Here is a 21,088-nt window from a genome sequence, read left to right as displayed (position 1 = left end):
ATCGTCGGCCCAAAATGCAACTAGTTTCAAAATGTCATCATCACTCCATCGGTCACTTCTACCCATCGTAAGAAATTGAGCAACAAATTGAGCTAAAATATTTACTGTCAGGTTGTAGACAGCAATGTCGACCGATGAACTCAAATCTGACTCTGGACAACACAAGTCCACCAACGGCCAAGTACATGTAAAAATACGAAATACCATACACACATGGCGTGTGTACGAGAAGGAAGCTTGTTCACGCCAACTATTTAGGTGTTCGGGCCAACAGCCCGGAACACCTCTTATTTTTGTTCGTTTTTTTTAGGTGTTCGGCCACCAGCCGAACAACTATTGTTATTGTTCTGTTTTTTTTTTTTTTTAGGTGTTCGGCCACCAGCCGAACAACTATTGTTATTGTTCTGTTTTTTTTTTTTTTTTTTTAGGTGTTCGGCCACAAGCCGAACAACTATTGTTATTGTTCTGTTTTTTAGGTGTTCGGCCACCAGCCGAACAACTATTGTTATTGTTCTGTTTTTTTAGGTGTTCGGCCACCAGCCGAACAACTATTGTTATTGTTCTGTTTTTTTTTTTTTTTTTTTTTTTTTTTTTTTTTTTTTTTTTTCTGCGTGTTCTTCTCCTCGAACGTTCTCGCGCGATTTTCGCAAAAACTAAAGCTTGTATGAACCTGAAACTTACCATATATATTGATCTTAATGAGTAGACGAAACAGCAACATTTTTGGAATGATGACGTCATTGATGACGTCATTACGTTCAAAAAAACGCTAAAAATTGGAGAGTTCATATCTTGAGAACTACAAATGCCACACACAAGATATTTGGTGCATATAAAAGGTCTTGTAATTAGCTACAAAAGTCGTGCACAACATGACCTCATGTGACTTTTACTTCCGGTTGAAACAGGAAGTTCAAAATTTCAAAAGTTCATATCTCAAGAACTATATATCATATTCGCAAAATTTGAATATCAGTTTGAAGATCAGTTATCCTGCTCAAACTTTTGCACAAACATAATGCCAGTTGAATTTTGCCTTCTGGTCGTAAAAGCGCGCGTTTGTGTTGACCTCCATTCATTACGCGTAGAAACCAGATAGTATCGCCATTCATGTATGTGAATGCTACTATTGTATTGTGGGTGTGTGGGTGTGTGTGCGTGTAGTTCATGTAGGCCTACATTGTATCCATGCTCTACGACAAAACAGCACTGCGTGGCTGTGGGCATTACGGGTTGTGTATACACATGCAGACTCCGTTGAAGGCGCGCGTAATTCAAATTCCACTACGCTGGGATTCGCCTCATCTTTCTTCGTGCGATTTTGAACAAAATGTTAAACTACTATGAACTTGAAAATTATCATAAACATGAACCTTCATGAGTAGATGAACCCGCAACTTTTTTGGAATGATGACGTCATTGATGACGTCATTACGTTAAATAAACGGTAAATAATTGAAAAATTCATATCTTGAGAACCACAAACGCTACGTACAAGATTCTTTCACTACATGAAACCTCTAGTAATGTTCTACAAATGTTGTACACAACGTGACCTCATTTGACCATTCACCCGAACACCCTGAGTTTGTACACAAACTCTCAATTTCTAGTTTTTTTTTTTTTTTTTTTTTTCTGCGTGTTCTTTTCCTCGAACGTTCTCGCGCGATTTTCGCAAAAACTAAAGCTTGTATGAACCTGAAACTTACCATATATATTGATCTTAATGAGTAGACGAAACAGCAACATTTTTGGAATGATGACGTCATTGATGACGTCATTACGTTCAAAAAAACGCTAAAAATTGGAGAGTTCATATCTTGAGAACTACAAATGCCACACACAAGATATTTGGTGCATATAAAAGGTCTTGTAATTAGCTACAAAAGTCGTGCACAACGTGACCTCATGTGACTTTTACTTCCGGTTGAAACAGGAAGTTCAAAATTTCAAAAGTTCATATCTCAAGAACTATATATCATATTCGCAAAATTTGAATATCAGTTTGAAGATCAGTTATCCTGCTCAAACTTTTGCACAAACATAATGCCAGTTGAATTTTGCCTTCTGGTCGTAAAAGCGCGCGTTTGTGTTGACCTCCATTCATTACGCGTAGAAACCAGATAGTATCGCCATTCATGTATGTGAATGCTACTATTGTATTGTGGGTGTGTGGGTGTGTGTGCGTGTAGTTCATGTAGGCCTACATTGTATCCATGCTCTACGACAAAACAGCACTGCGTGGCTGTGGGCATTACGGGTTGTGTATACACATGCAGACTCCGTTGAAGGCGCGCGTAATTCAAATTCCACTACGCTGGGATTCGCCTCATCTTTCTTCGTGCGATTTTGAACAAAATGTTAAACTACTATGAACTTGTTGAACAAAACTAACGCTTGTATGAACTTGAAACTTACCATGAACATAAACCTTAGTGTGCAGACGAAACAAAAACTTGTTTTGGAATGATGACATCATCGATGACGTCATTAAGTTAAATAAACGGTAAATAATTGAAAAATTCATATCTTGAGAACCACAAACGCTACGTACAAGATTCTTTCACTACATGAAACCTCTTGTAATGTTCTACAAATGTTGTACACAACGTGACCTCATTTGACCATTCACCCGAACACCCTGAGTTTGTACACAAACTCTCAATTTCTAGTTTTTTTTTTTTTTTTTTTTTCTGCGTGTTCTTCTCCTCGAACGTTCTCGCGCGATTTTCGCAAAAACTAAAGCTTGTATGAACCTGAAACTTACCATGTATATTGATCTTAATGAGTAGACGAAACAGCAACATTTTTGGAATGATGACGTCATTGATGACGTCATTACGTTCAAAAAAACGCTAAAAATTGGAGAGTTCATATCTTGAGAACTACAAATGCCACACACAAGATATTTGGTGCATATAAAAGGTCTTGTAATTAGCTACAAAAGTCGTGCACAACGTGACCTCATGTGACTTTTACTTCCGGTTGAAACCGGAAGTTCAAAATTTCAAAAGTTCATATCTCAAGGACTATATATCATATTCGCAAAATTTGAATATCAGTTTGAAGATCAGTTATCCTGCTCAAACTTTTGCACAAACATAATGCCAGTTGAATTTTGCCTTCTGGTCGTAAAAGCGCGCGTTTGTGTTGACCTCCATTCATTACGCGTAGAAACCAGATAGTATCGCCATTCATGTATGTGAATGCTACTATTGTATTGTGGGTGTGTGGGTGTGTGTGCGTGTAGTTCATGTAGGCCTACATTGTATCCATGCTCTACGACAAAACAGCACCGCGTGGCTGTGGGCATTACGGGTTGTGTATACACATGCAGACTCCGTTGAAGGCGCGCGTAATTCAAATTCCACTACGCTGGGATTCGCCTCATCTTTCTTCGTGCGATTTTGAACAAAATGTTAAACTACTATGAACTTGTTGAACAAAACTAACGCTTGTATGAACTTGAAACTTACCATGAACATAAACCTTAGTGTGCAGACGAAACCAAAACTTTTTTGGGAATGATGACATCATCGATGACGTCATTACGTTAAATAAACGGTAAATAATTGAAAAATTCATATCTTGAGAACCACAAACGCTACGTACAAGATTCTTTCACTACATGAAACCTCTTGTAATGTTCTACAAATGTTGTACACAACGTGACCTCATTTGACCATTCACCCGAACACCCTGAGTTTGTACACAAACTCTCAATTTCTAGTTTTTTTTTTAGGTGTTCGGCCACCAGCCGAACAACTATTGTTATTGTTCTGTTTTTTTTTTTTTTTAGGTGTTCGGCCACAAGCCGAACAACTATTGTTATTGTTCTGTTTTTTTTTTTTTTTTTTTTTTTTCTGCGTGTTCTTCTCCTCGAACGTTCTCGCGCGATTTTCGCAAAAACTAAAGCTTGTATGAACCTGAAACTTACCATATATATTGATCTTAATGAGTAGACGAAACAGCAACATTTTTGGAATGATGACGTCATTGATGACGTCATTACGTTCAAAAAACCGCTAAAAATTGGAGAGTTCATATCTTGAGAACTACAAATGCCACACACAAGATATTTGGTGCATATAAAAGGTCTTGTAATTAGCTACAAAAGTCGTGCACAACGTGACCTCATGTGACTTTTACTTCCGGTTGAAACCGGAAGTTCAAAATTTCAAAAGTTCATATCTCAAGAACTATATATCATATTCGCAAAATTTGAATATCAGTTTGAAGATCAGTCATCCTGCTCAAACTTTTGCACAAACATAATGCCAGTTGAATTTTGCCTTCTGGTCGTAAAAGCGCGCGTTTGTGTTGACCTCCATTCATTACGCGTAGAAACCAGATAGTATAGCCATTCATGTATGTGAATGCTACTATTGTATTGTGGGTGTGTGGGTGTGTGTGCGTGTAGTTCATGTAGGCCTACATTGTATCCATGCTCTACGACAAAACAGCACTGCGTGGCTGTGGGCATTACGGGTTGTGTATACACATGCAGACTCCGTTGAAGGCGCGCGTAATTCAAATTCCACTACGCTGGGATTCGCCTCATCTTTCTTCGTGCGATTTTGAACAAAATGTTAAACTACTATGAACTTGAAACTTATCATAAACATGAACCTTCATGAGTAGATGAACCCGCAACTTTTTTGGAATGATGACGTCATTGATGACGTCATTACGTTAAATAAACGGTAAATAATTGAAAAATTCATATCTTGAGAACCACAAACGCTACGTACAAGATTCTTTCACTACATGAAACCTCTTGTAATGTTCTACAAATGTTGTACACAACGTGACCTCATTTGACCATTCACCCGAACACCCTGAGTTTGTACACAAACTCTCAATTTCTAGTTTTTTTTTTTTTTCTGCGTGTTCTTCTCCTCGAACGTTCTCGCGCGATTTTCGCAAAAACTAAAGCTTGTATGAACCTGAAACTTACCATATATATTGATCTTAATGAGTAGACGAAACAGCAACATTTTTGGAATGATGACGTCATTGATGACGTCATTACGTTCAAAAAAACGCTAAAAATTGGAGAGTTCATATCTTGAGAACTACAAATGCCACACACAAGATATTTGGTGCATATAAAAGGTCTTGTAATTAGCTACAAAAGTCGTGCACAACGTGACCTCATGTGACTTTTACTTCCGGTTGAAACAGGAAGTTCAAAATTTCAAAAGTTTATATCTCAAGAACTATATATCATATTCGCAAAATTTGAATATCAGTTTGAAGATCAGTTATCCTGCTCAAACTTTTGCACAAACATAATGCCAGTTGAATTTTGCCTTCTGGTCGTAAAAGCGCGCGTTTGTGTTGACCTCCATTCATTACGCGTAGAAACCAGATAGTATCGCCATTCATGTATGTGAATGCTACTATTGTATTGTGGGTGTGTGGGTGTGTGTGCGTGTAGTTCATGTAGGCCTACATTGTATCCATGCTCTACGACAAAACAGCACTGCGTGGCTGTGGGCATTACGGGTTGTGTATACACATGCAGACTCCGTTGAAGGCGCGCGTAATTCAAATTCCACTACGCTGGGATTCGCCTCATCTTTCTTCGTGCGATTTTGAACAAAATGTTAAACTACTATGAACTTGAAACTTATCATAAACATGAACCTTCATGAGTAGATGAACCCGCAACTTTTTTGGAATGATGACGTCATTGATGACGTCATTACGTTAAATAAACGGTAAATAATTGAAAAATTCATATCTTGAGAACCACAAACGCTACGTACAAGATTCTTTCACTACATGAAACCTCTTGTAATGTCCTACAAATGTTGTACACAACGTGACCTCATTTGACCATTCACCCGAACACCCTGAGTTTGTACACAAACTCTCAATTTCTAGTTTTTTTTTTTTTTTCTGCGTGTTCTTCTCCTCGAACGTTCTCGCGCGATTTTCGCAAAAACTAAAGCTTGTATGAACCTGAAACTTACCATATATATTGATCTTAATGAGTAGACGAAACAGCAACATTTTTGGAATGATGACGTCATTGATGACGTCATTACGTTCAAAAAAACGCTAAAAATTGGAGAGTTCATATCTTGAGAACTACAAATGCCACACACAAGATATTTGGTGCATATAAAAGGTCTTGTAATTAGCTACAAAAGTCGTGCACAACGTGACCTCATGTGACTTTTACTTCCGGTTGAAACAGGAAGTTCAAAATTTCAAAAGTTTATATCTCAAGAACTATATATCATATTCGCAAAATTTGAATATCAGTTTGAAGATCAGTTATCCTGCTCAAACTTTTGCACAAACATAATGCCAGTTGAATTTTGCCTTCTGGTCGTAAAAGCGCGCGTTTGTGTTGACCTCCATTCATTACGCGTAGAAACCAGATAGTATCGCCATTCATGTATGTGAATGCTACTATTGTATTGTGGGTGTGTGGGTGTGTGTGCGTGTAGTTCATGTAGGCCTACATTGTATCCATGCTCTACGACAAAACAGCACTGCGTGGCTGTGGGCATTACGGGTTGTGTATACACATGCAGACTCCGTTGAAGGCGCGCGTAATTCAAATTCCACTACGCTGGGATTCGCCTCATCTTTCTTCGTGCGATTTTGAACAAAATGTTAAACTACTATGAACTTGAAACTTATCATAAACATGAACCTTCATGAGTAGATGAACCCGCAACTTTTTTGGAATGATGACGTCATTGATGACGTCATTACGTTAAATAAACGGTAAATAATTGAAAAATTCATATCTTGAGAACCACAAACGCTACGTACAAGATTCTTTCACTACATGAAACCTCTTGTAATGTTCTACAAATGTTGTACACAACGTGACCTCATTTGACCATTCACCCGAACACCCTGAGTTTGTACACAAACTCTCAATTTCTAGTTTTCTGCGTGTTCTTCTCCTCGAACGTTCTCGCGCGATTTTCGCAAAAACTAAAGCTTGTATGAACCTGAAACTTACCATATATATTGATCTTAATGAGTAGACGAAACAGCAACATTTTTGGAATGATGACGTCATTGATGACGTCATTACGTTCAAAAAAACGCTAAAAATTGGAGAGTTCATATCTTGAGAACTACAAATGCCACACACAAGATATTTGGTGCATATAAAAGGTCTTGTAATAAGCTACAAAAGTCGTGCACAACGTGACCTCATGTGACTTTTACTTCCGGTTGAAACAGGAAGTTCAAAATTTCAAAAGTTCATATCTCAAGAACTATAATATATCATATTCGCAAAATTTGAATATCAGTTTGAAGATCAGTTATCCTGCTCAAACTTTTGCACAAACATAATGCCAGATGAATTTTGCCTTCTGGTCGTAAAAGCGCGCGTTTGTGTTGACCTCCATTCATTACGCGTAGAAACCAGATAGTATCGCCATTCATGTATGTGAATGCTACTATTGTATTGTGGGTGTGTGGGTGTGTGTGCGTGTAGTTCATGTATGCCTACATTGTATCCATGCTCTACGACAAAACAGCACTGCGTGGCTGTGGGCATTACGGGTTGTGTATACACATGCAGACTCCGTTGAAGGCGCGCGTAATTCAAATTCCACTACGCTGGGATTCGCCTCATCTTTCTTCGTGCGATTTTGAACAAAATGTTAAACTACTATGAACTTGTTGAACAAAACTAACGCTTGTATGAACTTGAAACTTACCATGAACATAAACCTTAGTGTGCAGACGAAACCAAAACTTTTTTTGGAATGATGACATCATCGATGACGTCATTAAGTTAAATAAACGGTAAATAATTGAAAAATTCATATCTTGAGAACCACAAACGCTACGTACAAGATTCTTTCACTACATGAAACCTCTTGTAATGTTCTACAAATGTTGTACACAACGTGACCTCATTTGACCATTCACCCGAACACCCTGAGTTTGTACACAAACTCTCAATTTCTAGTTTTTTTTGTTTTTTTTCTGCGTGTTCTTCTCCTCGAACGTTCTCGCGCGATTTTCGCAAAAACTAAAGCTTGTATGAACCTGAAACTTACCATATATATTGATCTTAATGAGTAGACGAAACAGCAACATTTTTGGAATGATGACGTCATTGATGACGTCATTACGTTCAAAAAAACGCTAAAAATTGGAGAGTTCATATCTTGAGAACTACAAATGCCACACACAAGATATTTGGTGCATATAAAAGGTCTTGTAATTAGCTACAAAAGTCGTGCACAACGTGACCTCATGTGACTTTTACTTCCGGTTGAAACCGGAAGTTCAAAATTTCAAAAGTTCATATCTCAAGAACTATATATCATGTTCGCAAAATTTGAATATCAGTTTGAAGATCAGTTATCCTGCTCAAACTTTTGCACAAACATAATGCCAGTTGAATTTTGCCTTCTGGTCGTAAAAGCGCGCGTTTGTGTTGACCTCCATTCATTACGCGTAGAAACCAGATAGTATCGCCATTCATGTATGTGAATGCTACTATTGTATTGTGGGTGTGTGGGTGTGTGTGCGTGTAGTTCATGTAGGCCTACATTGTATCCATGCTTTACGACAAAACAGCACTGCGTGGCTGTGGGCATTACGGGTTGTGTATACACATGCAGACTCCGTTGAAGGCGCGCGTAATTCAAATTCCACTACGCTGGGATTCGCCTCATCTTTCTTCGTGCGATTTTGAACAAAATGTTAAACTACTATGAACTTGAAACTTATCATAAACATGAACCTTCATGAGTAGATGAACCCGCAACTTTTTTGGAATGATGACGTCATCGATGACGTCATTACGTTAAATAAACGGTAAATAATTGAAAAATTCATATCTTGAGAACCACAAACGCTACGTACAAGATTCTTTCACTACATGAAACCTCTTGTAATGTTCTACAAATGTTGTACACAACGTGACCTCATTTGACCATTCACCCGAACACCCTGAGTTTGTACACAAACTCTCAATTTCTAGTTTTTTCTGCGTGTTCTTCTCCTCGAACGTTCTCGCGCGATTTTCGCAAAAACTAAAGCTTGTATGAACCTGAAACTTACCATATATATTGATCTTAATGAGTAGACGAAACAGCAACATTTTTGGAATGATGACGTCATTGATGACGTCATTACGTTCAAAAAAACGCTAAAAATTGGAGAGTTCATATCTTGAGAACTACAAATGCCACACACAAGATATTTGGTGCATATAAAAGGTCTTGTAATTAGCTACAAAAGTCGTGCACAACGTGACCTCATGTGACTTTTACTTCCGGTTGAAATCGGAAGTTCAAAATTTCAAAAGTTCATATCTCAAGAACTATATATCATATTCGCAAAATTTGAATATCAGTTTGAAGATCAGTTATCCTGCTCAAACTTTTGCACAAACATAATGCCAGTTGAATTTTGCCTTCTGGTCGTAAAAGCGCGCGTTTGTGTTGACCTCCATTCATTACGCGTAGAAACCAGATAGTATCGCCATTCATGTATGTGAATGCTACTATTGTATTGTGGGTGTGTGGGTGTGTGTGCGTGTAGTTCATGTAGGCCTACATTGTATCCATGCTCTACGACAAAACAGCACTGCGTGGCTGTGGGCATTACGGGTTGTGTATACACATGCAGACTCCGTTGAAGGCGCGCGTAATTCAAATTCCACTACGCTGGGATTCGCCTCATCTTTCTTCGTGCGATTTTGAACAAAATGTTAAACTACTATGGACTTGAAACTTATCATAAACATGAACCTTCATGAGTAGATGAACCCGCAACTTTTTTGGAATGATGACGTCATCGATGACGTCATTACGTTAAATAAACGGTAAATAATTGAAAAATTCATATCTTGAGAACCACAAACGCTACGTACAAGATTCTTTCACTACATGAAACCTCTTGTAATGTTCTACAAATGTTGTACACAACGTGAACTCATTTGACCATTCACCCGAACACCCTGAGTTTGTACACAAACTCTCAATTTCTAGTTTTTTTTTTTTTTTTTTTCTGCGTGTTCTTCTCCTCGAACGTTCTCGCGCGATTTTCGCAAAAACTAAAGCTTGTATGAACCTGAAACTTACCATATATATTGATCTTAATGAGTAGACGAAACAGCAACATTTTTGGAATGATGACGTCATTGATGACGTCATTACGTTCAAAAAAACGCTAAAAATTGGAGAGTTCATATCTTGAGAACTACAAATGCCACACACAAGATATTTGGTGCATATAAAAGGTCTTGTAATTAGCTACAAAAGTCGTGCACAACGTGACCTCATGTGACTTTTACTTCCGGTTGAAACCGGAAGTTCAAAATTTCAAAAGTTCATATCTCAAGAACTATATATCATATTCGCAAAATTTGAATATCAGTTTGAAGATCAGTTATCCTGCTCAAACTTTTGCACAAACATAATGCCAGTTAAATTTTGCCTTCTGGTCGTAAAAGCGCGCGTTTGTGTTGACCTCAATTCATTACGCGTAGAAACCAGATAGTATCGCCATTCATGTATGTGAATGCTACTATTGTATTGTGGGTGTGTGGGTGTGTGTGCGTGTAGTTCGTGTAGGCCTACATTGTATCCATGCTCTACGACAAAACAGCACTGCGTGGCTGTGGGCATTACGGGTTGTGTATACACATGCAGACTCCGTTGAAGGCGCGCGTAATTCGAATTCCACTACGCTGGGATTCGCCTCATCTTTCTTCGTGCGATTTTGAACAATTAATGTTAAACTACTATGAACTTGAAACTTATCATAAACATGAACCTTCATGAGTAGATGAACCCGCAACTTTTTTGGAATGATGACGTCATTGATGACGTCATTATGCTCAGACACACGTTAAACACTAGAAAATTCATATCTTGAGAACCTCAAATGCTACATACAAGATTCTTTCACAACATGAAACCTCTTGTAATGTTCTACAAATGTTGTACACAACGTGACTTCATTTGACCATTCACCCGAACACCCTGAGTTTGTACACAAACTCTCAATTTCTAGTTTTTTTTTAGGTGTTCGGCCACCAGCCGAACAACTATTGTTATTGTTCTGTTTTTTTTTTTTTTTTTTTTTTTTTTTTTCTGCGTGTTCTTCTCCTCGAACGTTCTCGCGCGATTTTCGCAAAAACTAAAGCTTGTATGAACCTGAAACTTACCATATATATTGATCTTAATGAGTAGACGAAACAGCAACATTTTTGGAATGATGACGTCATTGATGACGTCATTACGTTCAAAAAAACGCTAAATATTGGAGAGTTCATATCTTGAGAACTACAAATGCCACACACAAGATATTTGGTGCATATAAAAGGTCTTGTAATTAGCTACAAAAGTCGTGCACAACGTGACCTCATGTGACTTTTACTTCCGGTTGAAACCGGAAGTTCAAAATTTCAAAAGTTCATATCTCAAGAACTATATATCATATTTGCAAAATTTGAATATCAGTTTGAAGATCAGTTATCCTGCTCAAACTTTTGCACAAACATAATGCCAGTTGAATTTTGCCTTCTGGTCGTAAAAGCGCGCGTTTGTGTTGACCTCCATTCATTACGCGTAGAAACCAGATAGTATCGCCATTCATGTATGTGAATGCTACTATTGTATTGTGGGTGTGTGGGTGTGTGTGCGTGTAGTTCATGTAGGCCTACATTGTATCCATGCTCTACGACAAAACAGCACTGCGTGGCTGTGGGCATTACGGGTTGTGTATACACATGCAGACTCCGTTGAAGGCGCGCGTAATTCAAATTCCACTACGCTGGGATTCGCCTCATCTTTCTTCGTGCGATTTTGAACAAAATGTTAAACTACTATGAACTTGAAACTTATCATAAACATGAACCTTCATGAGTAGATGAACCCGCGACTTTTTTGGAATGATGACGTCATTGATGACGTCATTACGTTAAATAAACGGTAAAAAATTGAAAAATTCATATCTTGAGAACCACAAACGCTACGTACAAGATTCTTTCACTACATGAAACCTCTTGTAATGTTCTACAAATGTTGTACACAACGTGACCTCATTTGACCATTCACCCGAACACCCTGAGTTTGTACACAAACTCTCAATTTCTAGTTTTTTTTTTTTTCTGCGTGTTCTTCTCCTCGAACGTTCTCGCGCGATTTTCGCAAAAACTAAAGCTTGTATGAACCTGAAACTTACCATATATATTGATCTTAATGAGTAGACGAAACAGCAACATTTTTGGAATGATGACGTCATTACGTTCAAAAAAACGATACAAATCGGAGAGTTCATATCTTGAGAACTACAAATGCCACACACAAGATATTTGGTGCATATAAAAGGTCTTGTAATTAGCTACAAAAGTCGTGCACAACGTGACCTCATGTGACTTTTACTTCCGGTTGAAACAGGAAGTTCAAAATTTCAAAAGTTCATATCTCAAGAACTATATATCATATTCGCAAAATTTGAATATCAGTTTGAAGATCAGTTATCCTGCTCAAACTTTTGCACAAACATAATGCCAGTTGAATTTTGCCTTCTGGTCGTAAAAGCGCGCGTTTGTGTTGACCTCCATTCATTACGCGTAGAAACCAGATAGTATCGCCATTCATGTATGTGAATGCTACTATTGTATTGTGGGTGTGTGGGTGTGTGTGCGTGTAGTTCATGTAGGCCTACATTGTATCCATGCTCTACGACAAAACAGCACTGCGTGGCTGTGGGCATTACGGGTTGTGTATACACATGCAGACTCCGTTGAAGGCGCGCGTAATTCAAATTCCACTACGCTGGGATTCGCCTCATCTTTCTTCGTGCGATTTTGAACAAAATGTTAAACTACTATGAACTTGTTGAACAAAACTAACGCTTGTATGAACTTGAAACTTACCATGAACATAAACCTTAGTGTGCAGACGAAACCAAAACTTTTTTTGGAATGATGACATCATCGATGACGTCATTAAGTTAAATAAACGGTAAATAATTGAAAAATTCATATCTTGAGAACCACAAACGCTACGTACAAGATTCTTTCACTACATGAAACCTCTTGTAATGTTCTACAAATGTTGTACAAAACGTGACCTCATTTGACCATTCACCCGAACACTCTGAGTTTGTACACAAACTCTCAATTTCTAGTTTTTTTATTGATACTTCTTCTTCTTCTTCTTCTTCTTCTTCTTCTTCTTCTTCTTCTTCTGTACGTCCCTTGTCCCCCTACAAAAACATCTTTCCAAACATCGTATGAACTTGAAACTTCACTCACAGTTAGATATTTATTAGGAGAAGAAACCGTGAGATACGTCATGATGACGTCATCAATTCTTGAGTTATGAATATTCAAAGTTTATTAATTCAAAAAATCATAACTTTTGATCTACATGAGGGATTTTTACAATCGAAACATCATCGGAATCGTCATTGAAAACTCCGTAAACGCCCCACAGACATGACCCCATTTTGATGTTGTCTTCCGGCTCAAAAGAGAGGTTGAAAATTTTAAAATTCACGTCTAAAGAACAACGTAAATCCCCATTGGTATGTGCATAAACATTGCACGTAGGCATACACACAACGTGTAGTGTATTAGCGGTGCAGCAGAGCACGCTCCAGTGATCTCCCATTCTGCTTATTAGCGGCGATTGTCCGCTAAAAAAATCACACTTCCCAAGCACATATAAAGTTGAAACTTCACACATAGTTAGATATGTATAGGAGAAGAAACCGTTTGAGTTATGTCACGATGAGTTATGTCATCAATTCTTGAGTTATGAATTTTCAAAGTTTATTATTTCAAAAAATCATAACTTTTGATCTACATGATGGGTTAAAAACTCCGTAAATGCCTCGAAGACGTGATCCCATTTTGAGCTCGTCTTCTGGTTCAAAATCGAGTTTGAAAGTTCACAATTTCTTGTATAAAGAACTACGAAATTTCCCCATTGGTTGTGCGTAACACTTGTGGCGTACACGTGTAGTGTATTAGGCATAATTTATTTGGTGGCATGCTGCCAAGTTTGTTGTACTCTGTGCCATAGCGTGATATGCATAGAGCTATAGCTATGCAGAACGCTGCGAAAACGATTTCGTTTCAATCTTCAGCGTCAAATTGTTCAAATGTTACCCTTCTGATGGCTTAGTGGTCAATGTGGAATTAAAGACGGAGTTTCGCTGAGATGGCCACCTACTTCAGTGATTCATGGGACTTTTAATTATGTGAGAAAACAACAGTACAAAATGACGAACATTGGTCATGTTTTGGTTAAACACCTAGAAGAATAGAGACGTTACATCGATCGACCACTCCCCCCGGGTGAAGGGCGTTTTGGGCCCACGGAATTCACGTCAGTATTACGATATCTATTACTTCTTGAACTTAGCATAATCATCAATGGTTTTGATTATTTGTTAAAACAACTATCCAAGTTATTTTGAGTTAAATATTTTGAAGAAAAAAAATCTCTGAAATAACATAAGCCCTTTCAAACTTTCTCTAGTAGGAAAGGACGTTACGTAAACTAATCTATTTCTACCTCCATGCACAGAAATGGATGTTACCATACAAAACATTCAAAGAAAACAGAATGGTTAAAGCATAAGGCCCAAGCAATTAGGAGTGGTCTTGCTAAAATAAACTGCCGGATTAAACAAAACTTTAGTACAAACAAATCAATAAAACAATCCAGATTTTCATCTTCTTCTTCTCTTCGTCCCTTGTCCTCGAACAAAAGCACACTTCCCAAACTCGTATGAACTTGAAACTTCGCACATAGTTAGATATGCATTAGGAGTGGAATAATGTGTTAGTTAGGTCATGATGACGTCATCCATTCTTGAGTAATAAAAATTCAAATTATTATTTAAAAAAAATCATTATTTTTGATCCACGTTTTTTTTTTTTACTTCTTTTTTAAAACATTATCAATAGAGCGCGAAAAAGCTTCATGAAGAATAGTCTTCGTTCAAGGCGGTTAAACATACATGCCCCTTACAGTCTTTTCTTCAGTCGTCAGTCAATATTTCCTAAGTTCATATTTCCTAAACTACATAAGCTATTTTGACAATCTGTACATCATATGAAAGGGCTTTACGTACTTGACAGAAATTGATATGTTGGTGAACTTTCGTTGACCTATTGACCTGTTTAAACGGGAAGTGACTGTGAAATGATTTGAAAGGGCGTGGTTTATTGTCTTTTAGGTCGAAATAAACATCCTTTGATGCTTTACCATCACACCATACAAGTCTGGCAAAGGTCTGGTTTAAAACAAATATTACCGATGACGTCACCAAACATACACTTTTACTAGATGACGTAATCATGTAGTTTTGACAGTTTTTGTAATTTGAATCATTTATTACAAATCTTGAGAACAAAGCAAGGTGTAATATTTGTTATTTAATCCAGGCTTTTACTCCCGGAAACCGAACACCTTGAGTTTGTTCACAAACTCTCAATCTCTAGTTATTCTATTCCTATTCCATTCACGTGGTCAATTTTTTTAATTCATATATTTATTTGTAAATTACAGATGTGTTTCACTTTTATTTTCGTACCTAAACGTAAACACTTTCAGAAGGAGAAAACAAAAAAGGGCTATTGTTACCACGCGAATTATTTGGCGCGCTATTTTTGACGTCTGTGACCTTTCGAGATTAATGACGTTTCAACACAGTGGAAGCAAAAGGTGGGGTAAGTTAGACCCGCTTTCGTTCTCACTAGCTACTTTTCCCGGGAAAAACGTTTTTCCCCGGGGTTAACGCCTTTAACCCTACCCCTTAACTGGGTTAATTATTTCCCGGGAAAATGTTATTTCCCGGGAATTTTTTTGTAGTGTGAACAGATCGACTAACATTTCCCGGGAATTTCCCGGGAAATACCTGTAGTGTGAAAAGGGCTTATGAAATGTTTCTGGGTCAATATTAGGCCAGTTCAAAGCAGTTACTTGGACCATGGAGCTGTGTTTGGACCCATTTAGCATGAAATGATTCAAAAGAGATCAAATAATGCAGTACAAGTTTGCTGTCAACAACATATTTTTTGCCATGTGTTACTCTTGATACAAAGTTTTGCTTAAAGACTAAAAAAAAAATGAAGAGGTATTGAAGAAGAAATTAAGAGTTATCATTTACTAATGTTAGTTTTGTTTCCATTCTTGTCCATTCGATTTCAGAACTATAGGCCTAAGGTCAAGAAGCTGATAATAGTTTTTGTATTTATTTTAAACAAATCAATTAGTTAATGTAAAATAACGATTCACACAAGTATTTGCAACCATCAATATGCCAAGAGTGATTTACATGTACCATAATTGTTTGCTTAATTTAAACTGACTGATCATGGTAACTAATATTTTCCTTAGTATGTGTTAAGGTTTCATAACGTTTAAGTCTTCCAGTCTGTGGAGAATAAAGAACAAATAGTTACGAAAGACAGTGCCATTTAAGTAGTTCCACTGGGCAAAAAAACGTACCATGCATTGAAAAATAAATTTAGGAGGTCTACAGCAAAACTGACTTGAGATTTGAAAAGAAATATGAACCAGTTTTTGATCCTTTTGAGCGGAAAATAAACATTGTTTTGTCAACTGCATTAACACCCATGAGATGTAAACATTGAAATCCAAAAAAGTCTCGATGTTTCAAACAAACTCTACAACGAACAAACGATGTGCCCTTGAATTTCTAGAAGGAAAAAAGATCGTCATGTTTGCCGCCGTCGAGTTGGGAAAAACTGCGGAACCAATCTACAAAGCAACTGCAGAATGTATGCGGTAAAAGGTGCACTGCACCGCGTGTCACACAGTTACTGATTCTGACGTCATAGTAGAAAAATCCAGAGCGCGATGGTTTGTAGGATCGTGGAGATGAGATTGGTACCTAAAATAATTGAAACGAAAACGCGTGTGAATTCGCCTCTATCATACCACGCGTGCATTGAGTTCATGCTGCCTGCTGATGACGGTCGATGACGTGTAATTTGCACGTGCGTTGTGTAATGTGTGTTTTGTGCGTTGTGTTTTGTATAGTCGCAATGTGGTCAGGGTTTTCGAGGCAACTTCGAGTGATTGTTTTATGGTTGCGTCGTTGAAATTTTGATTCAAAAAGTAGGAAATCTGGTAAAGCCAAATCTAATCTTACTCACTGCTGTTTTTAAACTGTTCAACAACAACAAAATAATAAAAGAAGTTCAGTAATTTTCACTAAAATCATTTAACAGCACGGCTTCACCCAAGCCGTGCATCAAATTTTTGCCCGTGTTTTCAGCCCAACTGACCGTGCCAACACGGCGTGCACGGCTCGCTAGCTAACACGTTGCTTGACCCCCACGACCACCTCTACCTCCTCCTCTCTTTTGTCCTTGACCTCCCTGACCTTGATTCCCACCTCTGTGACCTTGACCTCCTCTGTGACTCTTTCCTCCTCTTCCTCCTCTTCCTCCTCCTCCTCCTCCTCCTCCTCCTCCTCCTCCTCCTCTATGTGGCTCACCAGATACTCCACCAGGCACCGATGTTTGTTGCATATACATCAGCGGTAGAGGGGGGTATGTGGCTTGGGGTACGTTCCCGCCTTTCATACCACCTCCCGATACGAGATTTGGGCCTTTTGTACTGCCAGTTTCTGCTTCACTTGTTTTTTCTTGACTACATTTTTTCTTATTTTTTGGCTTAGCATTACCTTTTCTGGGACCACTCGGTCTTGGCCAGCCTTGAACTTCCTCCTCAGCCCCGACAAACATAGGGTACTGCACCTTGCTCGGGGTGTCGAGCATCACATGTCGTTTGTCTCTATAAGATGACAATGTTTCCACGAGACTTTTGGATTGATCCAGAACGTCGATCTTGGTGGTACCTTTAGCATGTTGGGTCAGGTCAAGTAGGTCTTGAGTGTGCTCTTCAAGACTGCACTGATACTCCTTGATAAGGGCATCTTTGTTGTTGAGCATCTTCATTCCCTCCTGGCGACACACCTCTATCTCGTTAATCACCTGGTCGCAGCGTTGATTTAGATTCTCCACTGTGGCAAGAAGGACCCCTCTCGACTTCTTGGTGAGCTTGATCAGCCCCTTGGCGAGCTGTAACTCCTTCTGATTGATCTGCTGCCTCCAAGTGTATGCCTCGTCAAGATTGGTACACTTGTGGTCTGGTCTTGGGTGGTCGACCACAGTGCAGTCACGGCATATCAGAAGCTCACAAGTGGAGCAGTAAAACTTCATTTTTTCCTTGTGCAACTCACACATTGTCAACTCACCATCCTCTACTTCGCCCGATTTCGGAGTGCTCTCATTCTCCTCGTCTTCTGGTTCATCCACTTCATCGGCATTCAGGTTGAGTGACTCCAGAAGGCTCTGCAGAGCAAAATTCGTAGTCAGCCCATCTACTCCTTCTGATGGAACAATGGTCACATCACGACACAAGGGACAGACGATTCTAGGTTCGTTGTCGTCCAGGATTTCGTCCAGACATCCCAGACAAAATGTATGCCCACATGTGAGAAGTTAGGCACAACCAACTTTCCCATACAAATTACACATTCCAGTTGACTGGCAAAGTGGGAAGAAAGAGCAAATTCTACGGACGACATGTTCGATGTTGTACAACTTGCAATTGCACGAATATTGTAAGATAGTATTACAGTGTTTGAATTTTGTTAAAAACGCGCTTATAAAATTGGCGCGCAATGTTGATTTCTTACAAGTTCAAGTTTGCGCTATCGAATTTAATTTGCGCAGTGTATTGCCACAGACCACCAATTGGTGCAAGATATGTGAACAGATTTCCTATGGTACATGTACGAGTAGGATTCTACTCTACTCTACTCACTATATAACTGGTACTCTTCACGTCGCTGTGTTAAGCCAATGCAAAAATAACTGAGTACCAGCCATTGTTCTCTATTATACTGACTGGATAGGACATTGCGCTATGCTGCGTGCATAAACACGCGGCCGAACAATGGCGGCGCAATTCCTTCGAACGGGTAAATTAATGTGCACTTGGTCGAGTTTGAGTCTATCAGTTAAAGTTGTACTTGTGGTAGATTTTCCTCCTAAAGCTTCTGCTGGGGAACTTAACAAAGAGGTCAGGAGAGCGTCGTCTAATTTGCTAATTTTTGTAAATTGAGATTAGAAATAATAATAAGGAGATTATTAATTGATATATTGCTATCGTATTTTTGCTGAAGTTTCCCAATCAAATGGACCACGCCCATTGATAAGTATGAAAAAGTTTCTGATTGAAATGCAAACAAAGCAAATTAATGATACTGTACATTTTTGTCAATCAAATGCCCTATTAATATTATGACAATGACACATTTCTAAACAAAAACTCGGACGAGAAACTGTATTGGGATTCAGGTACATGTTTTTTTAATTCTTTCAGTTCATTGAGAAACTGACAATAAACCATATAAACTTAAAGACAAAACAAGAGTCGCTCCTATAATTTAAAATTCGAGGGGTTAGGCCTATGCAAACTAAGACTAGAGTACTACATACAAGCATATATTTAGGGAAAAGGACAAGAAAGATAACAACAATCCCAGCAGGCACACAACGTCTTTCTGACGTCATATTATGGTTGATTTTGAGTCATGACGTCAGATTACCAAAAAGTGACAAGAATCAAACGTAAACTAGACATTAAGTGTTTGTGAACAAACACGAAGCTGTTCCGTGCTGTTTTGCTTGGATTATGTGCTTCATTGCCCAAGGAATATATAACTGAAAAAAGGTTTCAAAAAAGTTGTGTAGCTCTTGTTATAAAGTCTTACTTCCCGGTTGACACGTAAGTAAAGGTCAACATGGGCCCACAGCTACCAAAGATTAATCTGCAATGCCAAGGAGACTATAAAATCGGTTGTGTAGATTTTGATATATAGTCCCACTTCCGGTTGACCCAGAAGTAGAGGTCAACTTGGGGTCACAGTTTTCCAAAGCTAATATCTATTGCCTTAGAGTCTATAACTGAAGTTTGAACATTAGCTTTTTACTTTTTTAGATATGGGCTCACTTCCGGTTGACCCGGAAGTAAAGGTCAACATGGGGTCAAAGTTGTTTCAAACTAATCGTGAATGCCCAAGGAGTCTATAACTGAACAAAAATTGATAATCTGTTGTATATAGTTCTTGAGATATGGTCCCACTTCCGGTTGACATGGAAGTAGGGGTCAACTTGAGGTCACGGTTTTTTAAAGTTAATATTTTATGCCGAAGACGTTTATAACTGAAAATATTTTGAAAATCTGCTGTATAGTTCTTGAGATATGGTGACACTTCCGGTTGAAGCGGAAGTAGAGGTCAACTTGAGGTCACAGTTTTTTCAAATTAATCTCCAACCCCCAAGCAGTGTTTAAGAACAAACAGTTGAAATGTCGGCCGTGAAGTTCTTGAGATATGATGCTGCAAAGATTTCCTAATTAATATGCAAATGAGGGTCACTGGTGGTTAATTAATAAAGAATTTTAATATGTTTTATGATAGGAATTAAGCTAAACATCCTAAAGCTTCCATTTGATATTATTTTACGTGTTTAAAAACACATATTATTGTAGGATACTCCTTTATTTTCCTACTCCTGCCGATAGGGGGCGCTCTTATGAGACGTTTCAATTGCACGATTTGTGCACGGTAATGTCTGTATCTGACTCTGTATTTGTATGTGTACGTCGCAAAGCACAAAACTGTCATAAAATGTCAAGCTACAATTTCCCCTATAGAACACGGCCCAGTTTTATGGCTCTGTCTGCTTCAACCAAACTCTGCCCATTTATTATACAACCACCATTCTTACTGTTCAGGCGCTGAAATATCCGTGCAATTAGTTCAAAGCAAAGATTACATATGAAAAGCTTCCCCGCGCACAAGCAAAAATATCCCTGCTAAGCTGTGAAATATGCAAGCTTGGAAAGCACACAAACAAAAGAAATCCCTGCTATAAGCAGTCTATTTCGCTTGACGTAAGCGCAAAATTCAATTCTTCTGCAGAGCACTGAATCTTTTTCATTAAGCAAGTTCGCATCATGACTCGACTAGTCGCACCTCAAACCTAACTACGACACTTGTCGAGATAAAATACGGATTCTCA

At 38.4% G+C, this 21,088-nt stretch overlaps 2 pseudogenes; one reads left to right on the top strand and one right to left on the bottom strand.

The window, feature by feature from the left end:
• LOC139950945 (alkaline phosphatase-like) overlaps positions 1 to 21,088 on the top strand; it is a 446,069-nt pseudogene that overhangs the window by 190,816 nt on the left and 234,165 nt on the right.
• On the bottom strand, positions 16,449 to 18,585 carry LOC139950670 (tripartite motif-containing protein 2-like; annotated as a pseudogene).

The sequence above is a fragment of the Asterias amurensis genome, chromosome 18, assembly GCF_032118995.1.
Source record: "Asterias amurensis chromosome 18, ASM3211899v1".
In the NCBI taxonomy this organism is placed as follows: domain Eukaryota; kingdom Metazoa; phylum Echinodermata; class Asteroidea; order Forcipulatida; family Asteriidae; genus Asterias; species Asterias amurensis.
Note: the sequence above shows the minus strand (reverse complement) of the source record. Positions and strands in the feature narration are given on the sequence as shown.